We start from the raw sequence: 8,437 nt of genomic DNA on the forward strand, positions 1-8,437 counted from the left end.
GCTTGTCTTTAAATTTTTACTGTGCTTTTGATCTGAGCCCAAGAATTGAAACCATCACTGGGAATGTGCTGCTAGAGAGAATTATGAAACAAAATGCAACCGCAACACTTTAAATGTTGATTTAAGTGGTGTCTAGACCTCATGCTGGCTTTCTGCACCAAGATGAATTTCACAAAGAGAATACCCCTCCTCCCCTTCCCAGATTTTATATTAAAAGTCAATTCCCTATACTCTCACTCAACTCCAGTCCTTCTGTATAAAGAGGAATAATAGGGCTTCTGCTTTCTTATTTTTATTTGCCGTTTGAAAAAAGTTTGTATTTAATGGAAGCGGAGGGAACACTAAAAAGGAAACACGAACATGTATAGGGCTTTTGAGTTATTAGGTTAATTAAAGAAAGCCACAAAATGGTAGCAGTGGAAAAGGCCAAAGTCAAAGCATTGATCTTTGTGTGTTCCATGGCATTGCTGTTGGGTCTGAAGAAAAATGTCCTGACCCTCTAAGAGACTGTCTCATGCTCTTGTGGGCACAGTGCTGATGGCTGATGCAGGCAAGTATTTCTAGAACCTCTGTTTTTATTAAAGTTGCATAGTAGATGTTTTTATTTTTCTTTTCCCTTAGGAATTGTCTCTCTACACTCACAGCTGTGGTGATTTGTTTCTTCTGGTGTTAATAACTAGATATGCAGTTAGCATATCTAACACCGTAATAATCCACACACACCAGACACACGTAGGTAGATCCAGCACAGAATATTCTTCATTCGTGTTGGAGGACGGAGAAGAGTTATCAGCCAGGAAGGGCTTGAAATGCTTTCCAGGATCAGAATTCAAGTGTTGTGCACAGTGGCAGAAAAATGTCCAAGGGAAATATTTTTTCAGTGGAAATTCCCATTTTAGAAAAAAAAAAAAAAGGACAAAGTAATATTTCTGCTGTTTATTTTGGCAACCAAAACTACTCAAGCATTATAGAGTACAATACTTGGTAGTGTGAAAGAAGAGTTACTATCCACACTCTTCAGGTGGGAAGCAGCAAAGAAATTCTGAGAGTAAACAATTTTTTTCAAAATCCCAATTTAAAAAAAAAAAAAAAAGGACAAAGTAATATTTCTGCTGGCTGCTGCACATTTTTTATATCTTGTCCCGCCCGGACTCGTCCAAGGGCTACTGCATACTGCATCTCCTGTTCAATTTGTTCAAAGGCTTGTCGTTGCTCCGGGCCCTATTTGAAACCGTTCTTCTTTCTTGTTAATATTTCTGCTGTTTATTTTGGCAACCAAAACTACTCAAGCATTATAGAGTACAATACTTGGTAGTAATTCCAAATAAATCATTGAGACCGTAGTATCCTAGGTTATTCTTTTCCTTCTTTTATACTAGACATGACAGCCAGGATGGGGCACCTCTTGTGCCTGGAGCTGCTCATTAATATAGGAAAAAATACTGAGCCAGACTAGTTTATTATCTAAAAAGGAAACACAGTGAAAGAAGAGAAGTTACTATCCACACTCTTCAGGTGGGAAGCAGCAAAGAAATTCTGAGAGTAAACAATTTGTTCAAGGCAGTATAGACAGCTGTGCAGAACCCCCCCCAATCCACAACAGTTCTGATCCAGTACTTAAAAAAGTTATTTTCATCTATTTATTCTCAATTTAAAAGGATTTGATAGTTCTCTAATTTTTTCTCCGTATCTATTGTTTGGAAATACCTAGACTGTCACAGAGAAGTGCTTCATGTCTGATGAGCAAGCCAGCATGACTAAGATGGGCTTGGAGATGTAGAGAATGGGTCCATTCCCAAAAAAGAACATCTGCACCCAAATCATGCACCACCTTTGAAGGCTTTTGCCATGCACAGCAACATAATTTATGCATTCCCATGCCCTGAAAGGCTTGGCCATATCCTCATGGACAAGGAAAGCAAGATGTTATATGTGGGCTCACAACTTTTAAGAATAAAAATGGCTCCAAAACTTCTTTTCAGTTTCTTGAAGCTCCCTGCTGAGAAGACATTTCCACATATAGGAAAGAGGAAGAAGGAGTTTCACTTGTTTAAACTTTAGTCCATCTTTTAAAATCAGCAGAAGTTGCAAGCAGGTTTGCCTTTTTGCCTTTCCATAGGGTCTGACATGAGGACTGCTTTGCTATGGACAGAGGGGCAGAATGAAATGGATCCATGGAATATTCTCACCCGTCAAAATTCTCCTGGGAACAAAGAAAGACCAGCCTTGCATCTTATTCTGTAGATTTATGTGGCACAAAAAGACATGAGCATTGTGCTAGCCCTCTGCACATGGCGAGATTTCACTCAGCAGCTTGAGAAGGTCAATTAAGTGTTAAATAACACCCAGGATAACAGGGTAAGATGACTACGTGCCACGTAATGTTTTTTACATATCACGAGCTGTGCACAAGGGCATATCTAAATAAAATGCATAGGAAATAGCATCACGCAAATATGATCTACATTTTTTCTTGATCAAAGAGGCTGAGGAAAAAAAAAATTAAAAAGTAAAAGCCTTATGCAATGAGATTTAAAAGAAAACTTTGGAGGCTGACAAGATGCATCTGGCACAACTTCAAAGTCCATCAAAGTACATATAATCAATGTTTGTCAATAGCAGTTTTGCATCCTTTAATTTATCTTTCATGGATATAAAGCATGATGTTATTAGGATCCAGTCCATACCTTAATTCTGTTTGAGATTTGATGAATCAGGGCTCTATTAAAATTCAGTGCAAATCAGCTTACTCAAGGACACATTACATAAAGTCGTGCGTTATCTAACTCCTTTTATCTTATCTTGCTGTCTTTCTAACCAGTTAAAGAATCTGGTATCTCTTAAACTTGTATGTGTGACCACCAACATTCTAAATCTCAAACACGTTTTGCTTGTAGGCACCTGATTAGATTATGCTCGTGTGGCATGATTAGCATACCTAAATTCTTTGTGTATATTTTGACGTATGATATCTCCTTTAGAATGTTGAGGCTCCAAAGTGAGGAATCATCAGAAATAAGGTTCCCTGACATCCAAATTTCAGCACTTGTCACAGAGCCTGTAATCAAGTGCTCACATCTTATCTTTTTCACCAGAAAATCCCATTCAGGATGGGAAATGATGAGGCCTTGTGATCTCACTGTTTTCTTCCTTATATTTCATCATGTGGACACCCCACCCCTCAATTTTATTTACTGTACACTATTCAGGTCCTCCTGAGCAACCAACCATATTAATTTTCCTCCTGGTGTTGTGTAATGTGCTCGGCACTATCCTATTTAACTGTTTTATAACGATAGAGAAAACATATTGCTAGGGACTTTAGGCTGTGATCTGAAAACACTGTATTTCTATCACCCTCTTCCTTCTTCCTACTCAGGCTCTAAACTATCTGGGAGAAAGAATACGTCTTTTCACTTGTTTTCATAACATGTAGCACAAACAAGATCTGATCAGTAAAAGTTTGTCAGCATTTCCGCAATAGAGGGTTGTTTATTCTTGCAATAATATAATGATTTCCTCAGTTGCTACTGTTGTTACAAATGTTTCAGCTTCTGGAGACTGGGGGTTACTCAAGAATTTCAATTTTTATTAAAAAAAGGATTCCAGGTTCCCACATTTTTGGACAAATGCTTGAGAACATGAACCTTGATGTTTGAAATCTAGACAATAATAAAAAACACATGTTGATGTTTTTAAAAATCTTTCATTTTCTAACTAGATCTCCACTATTTTTTCAGGTGGAAGGGAGAGAAATAAGTCTCATTCACACTTTTTGTCAACTGACAATAATAGTCGAAAAATAATTCTAATACGAGGAAAACACTTTGTTTCATTGTTAATTTATACTATTCCCACCTTTGATACTTACTGATTGGAAACATTTACCAGTGGTCAATGCAGTGATTATCTGGACAGGATGCACTTATTTGATCAGGGCAATCTGTTGAACATTAAACAATATTTGAAGCATGGTTAATTATTTGCACTGAATTAGCTCACCCTCGAATGATTGCAGCTTGTCTGAAAAAACGTAGGCAAGAAGAAAAATCTAATTTCAAGAAAAAACGAGCATAAGGATGGTTAACGGTATTTTGACCCTTCAGGTTCTTCCACTGGTCATTCTCCTAGGGAACACCCATTTGTGTGTGAGTATGTTTTTATATTACTTTTCTTGCCACGTGCCAGTTCTGCTCCTTGCTGAGCCCTTCCCAGGCAGCTGGAGCATTTAGCTGAGTATCCACATTTCAGGACAGTGAGGTGCCCAAGTAAATGCTGCCTAAGAGGGAAGCTCCATGTTTTTTTGGAGCAGATGTCTACAGTGACAAGGAATGGCCCGTCTGGGTGCTCTCGGTGGCCACCCTGCTCCCTGGGGTGTGCGGTGGGGAGTGCAGTCGCTCCCCCAGCCCTGGGCGCTGAGCGATGCTCCAAACCACTGGGCTGCAGCATGGTCTGCTCACCAGCACGCTGAAGAGACTAGATATCAAGACTAAACAGGTCAGGGGTATGCGCTGGGTTGGCAGTTTTGCAAGCTCTTTCGTCAAAGGTAAAATTTACCCCGGCCATATGTTTTGGATGGCTGAATTATCATTGCTGCTAACGTGGAAGGAAGGTTAACGGCAAAATGTTCAGTACAGCTAGAGATGGCCAGAGCCCTGCTCCGGCAGAGCTTGATATACTTTCCCAAATCTATTCATCTCTTCTTTAAAGAAGACTGAAAGAATGACTTGTAGTCAAAGCAAAGTTAAAAGTCAGTTTTAAAAACATTTCTTTTGTTCCTCCAAGCACTGCAATCAAGTAGATTTTCTTATGAAGGAATTTGAGGTTCCTTCAAATCTCTACTTTCTTAATGATGGTTCCTATGCGTGCAGGTTCATATTTACTGAAATGCGTTACAAAATTTCAGATGTTGACATGTTTAAATTGAGTCCTTTAGAAAAAATATATAGTAAGGCGTTTTAAGGGGTTATAGATCTTTTTGAAGAGCTCTGTGAATTTACGATCAGTGATTTTTACAACACAATAGGGTATTTATTAATTAGTGTATCATCGGGACTGTCTATCCACTGACAGCAGTGGATACGGCATACTTGATCCACCGGTACATGTGGCAGCTTACTGGGGGGATCAGTTCTAGGGTAGTTCAACGCCAGTTTTACAGACATTGAGGGAACCCAATCTAATATAAATAAGCTCATAATGAGTTGGTTGTGTTAATTTACACTCAGTGAGGAAGATGTAGGCGCATTCTTAGACAACACAAAGTCTTGCACAGATTTTTCTTAGCTAGTCCTGTTAGATTCATTCATTAGCTTTGACAATCCTAATCTGACTTTGCTTTAAATATTGCTATGGAAAATGTAGTGTATATCTCCCCCCGCCCCTGAAAATTCATTAACATTTCTAAAATGCAAAAGCAATTCTGCTGTCACTGAAAAGCAGCACGACAGAATATTCAGCAGGCTAGTTTTTAATAAAACATGTTTTTTCTTCATAATTAATATAACAAGGTTTTTTGGCTTAGCACTTGGCATGGATCCCAGAAAAAAAAGAGGGGAATGAGTCGCCATGATGTGACCATTGCATGACAAACGTGTTATGAGAGGACATTTTTGCCTTAATGATTTGTTCCAAAGAAAAAGTTACACTGAAATAGTTTGAATGAAAAAAGAATAGACTTTGCACTTTGCTGAAACCGTGGAAAACATCCTTAAATTCCTATTTCCATCCTTTCCCAGAGCTATCTATCTTCATCACTCTCATTTTTATTCGAATCCGGTTTTAGGAGTTTTTGTAAGTAACACTGATTAATAAGTGTTATTGGTGAAATATAGCAGAAGTCAAATGCAGATTTAGGCAGTAGCTCGTATTAAGTCAGTCAAAAGAGAACAGGAAAGCACTCGGCCATTCATGGATCTGGCGGGTTTGGAGCAGGATGCTAAGGCAAAAATTTCCATTCAGTTCTTTCATATTACCTGAAGAGAAACTGATTTCACCTGCATGAATCCAAACTATTTCCATAAAAGGCAGGAAGCTGCATGATGGGTGCAAGTGAGAACAAAATTTGGTCCTTTATTTTAGCATATATGATGCAACTGCACCAAAGATTATCTTCAGACATGACAGGTCTTCTCAAGTTGGGTTTGGTTTTTTTTTTTTTATTTTAATTACAGTAGGTCCTCATTGATACACACATCAGCATTGTATAACAGGAGCTTTTGGAGAAATCAATATGCTTTTCCTCAGCAAGATACTGTAGTAGAAATGTGTCTGCCATAAGGTGTTGTATTGTTAAGTATTCCTTACTTTGCCAAAAAGAAATCCAAAGAGCTCTGCTGCAGCAGGTTTTATCGACATTCAGACACAGCAACTAAGCTGCCTATCCTCCCTGACTTGGTCTTGTATTCAAGCAACTTTTCTGAAATACACATAGATTTAAATGGTATGCTTAAACATTGTGCTGAGTTGGGCTAGAGAAATCTGCAAGAGGACGAGACCAATTTGGGTCCCACAGCACTCTGGTGATGGAGCTGCTCATACACCAACCTGCAGCTCCCATTTAACAACACTCTAAAGTGCTTCAGCACATGCTTGCAGGAAAAAAAAGGTGATTTTTAAATCAGCAGATGTTCAGATCAGCCATTTTTCCTTGTATCAGTGTTCCCTCCAAACTCAGCACCCCTGGCAGCAGAGAGGAAGAAATGCAGGAGTCAGAGAAGCAGAGGTGTGTCTTCACTGAATATTTTGGAACTTCAAAAAATTGATGTGTGTTTAGTTGTGATAGAAAGTGTTTTGAAGTCACTAGCCATGCCCAGTCCAATAACCAAGTGCACTTAGTAGCAGAAAGGGAAGGATTAAAGTCTCACATTAAGATCAAACAATTGCAAAGAAAACTTACATCAGTGCCTATCTCCTGGCTGGCCCCCAGCGGATAGGAAGCTGTTACCAGCAGTACAGGTCTTTCCTTGCCTCAGGTGCTTGGAGACCAACATTTCAGGGTGTCCCAAAGTGAAGTCTGTCTGACATCTTTTTCTATCCACCGACGGATCTATTCCTGTGTTAAACTCCCACTTCTGCTCCCCTCACCTCTCTCCAATGCTGCACCACTCACGTGAGGGCTTCATGCTCCATTGCGTCGCGAACCGATCACTGCAAAGAGAGGTGAATGCTGTCAAGCCCATCTCAATTGGTGGCCCATCAGGTGTATTAATGCCCTTCTGCAGTGCTCGCCTAAATTTGCCTGATGCAGCAGGAAAGCAACAAAGCCTTGGGAGCGCCCCCAGCTAATTGTGCACCGTGCTCTCAGAGAGGGAAGTGTTCCTCGCTGACCCCTGAAGGCAATCAGCTTATGCCCTGAAGCGTGCAGGTTGATATCCCTTGTAACTAAAAGGACTTAATGACTTTGCATAAGCTTTAAGTCTAGCAGTATAACCTGCATTCCCGGCACCGGCTGCAAAAGCGTTTGATAGTGCAGCACACTTGTGTTAGTGTGACAAGGCTGGCTCCTGCAGTCCCCATGAAACAGATTTTGTAGCTTCCCCTTGCTGTGGCATCCAAGGCTGACCCCGTTTTCCACCTGGGAGCACAAGCACACCTCATCCACCAGTGAGCAACTTTAAAAACAGCCAGCTGCTACCAGGCCATCTCTCACAGTGCAAAGATTAACTTGGAAACTTTGATCTCTTGGAAAACAGGAGCAGGTAACTCCTGTGCAGAGAACCAAACTGTTTTCAGCAGCACCTCCAGGGGCTGTTGCTTTTTTCCTGGATCCCCATGGTTTTTGTATCAGGTGCTACCATGGGAAAGGTTCACAACTGAATAATCAGCCAAATAAAGGCTTTAAATGTAAACTTCTCTGGGTACCCAGGGACCAGTCGATAAGGAACATGCCATTTACTCTGAAGCACACATTGCTGTTCAGTGTGGAGGCAGATGTCTTGCTAGAAGAGAGGTGAAGAACTCTGAGGTTTTGGTGGAATCCTTTCAGAGAATGGTTTCCCAGGCTAAAAATACAACGTGTTGCATGTGTGCTCCAGATGATAATATGCCCTGCTTTCATTATACTGCAGCCATGGCCTTGGCTGAGAAATACAATGTCATTGCTGGAAAAGCCACTTTCCCTTGAAGTTCAAAGACTGTCACTACCCAAGATGGTTGCAGGCAAAAATCTGGCCGATTGTAAGAGCATCAGAACTGTCGATTCCCTCCTCCTTTGGCAAGAAGCCCAGACAAAGGTTCCCACTGAGAGCTGTCAGCGGGATCAAGGGGTTCACTACGAAAAGGCAGTAGTTGTGTCTGCCCTCATGGCTTCTTCATGCCTTATGTCAGTCATGGATGGAAGTTGATCAAATATCCATCCTCATTCTCCAGTTCATCCCCATCCGACCTCCTTCTCGGCTGCAAAGCTGTGACTGCACAGAAGAACAAATGAAAGGGG

The sequence above is a fragment of the Aptenodytes forsteri genome, unplaced genomic scaffold (assembly GCF_000699145.1).
Source record: "Aptenodytes forsteri isolate BGI_AS27 unplaced genomic scaffold, ASM69914v1 Scaffold15, whole genome shotgun sequence".
In the NCBI taxonomy this organism is placed as follows: Eukaryota; Metazoa; Chordata; class Aves; order Sphenisciformes; family Spheniscidae; genus Aptenodytes; species Aptenodytes forsteri.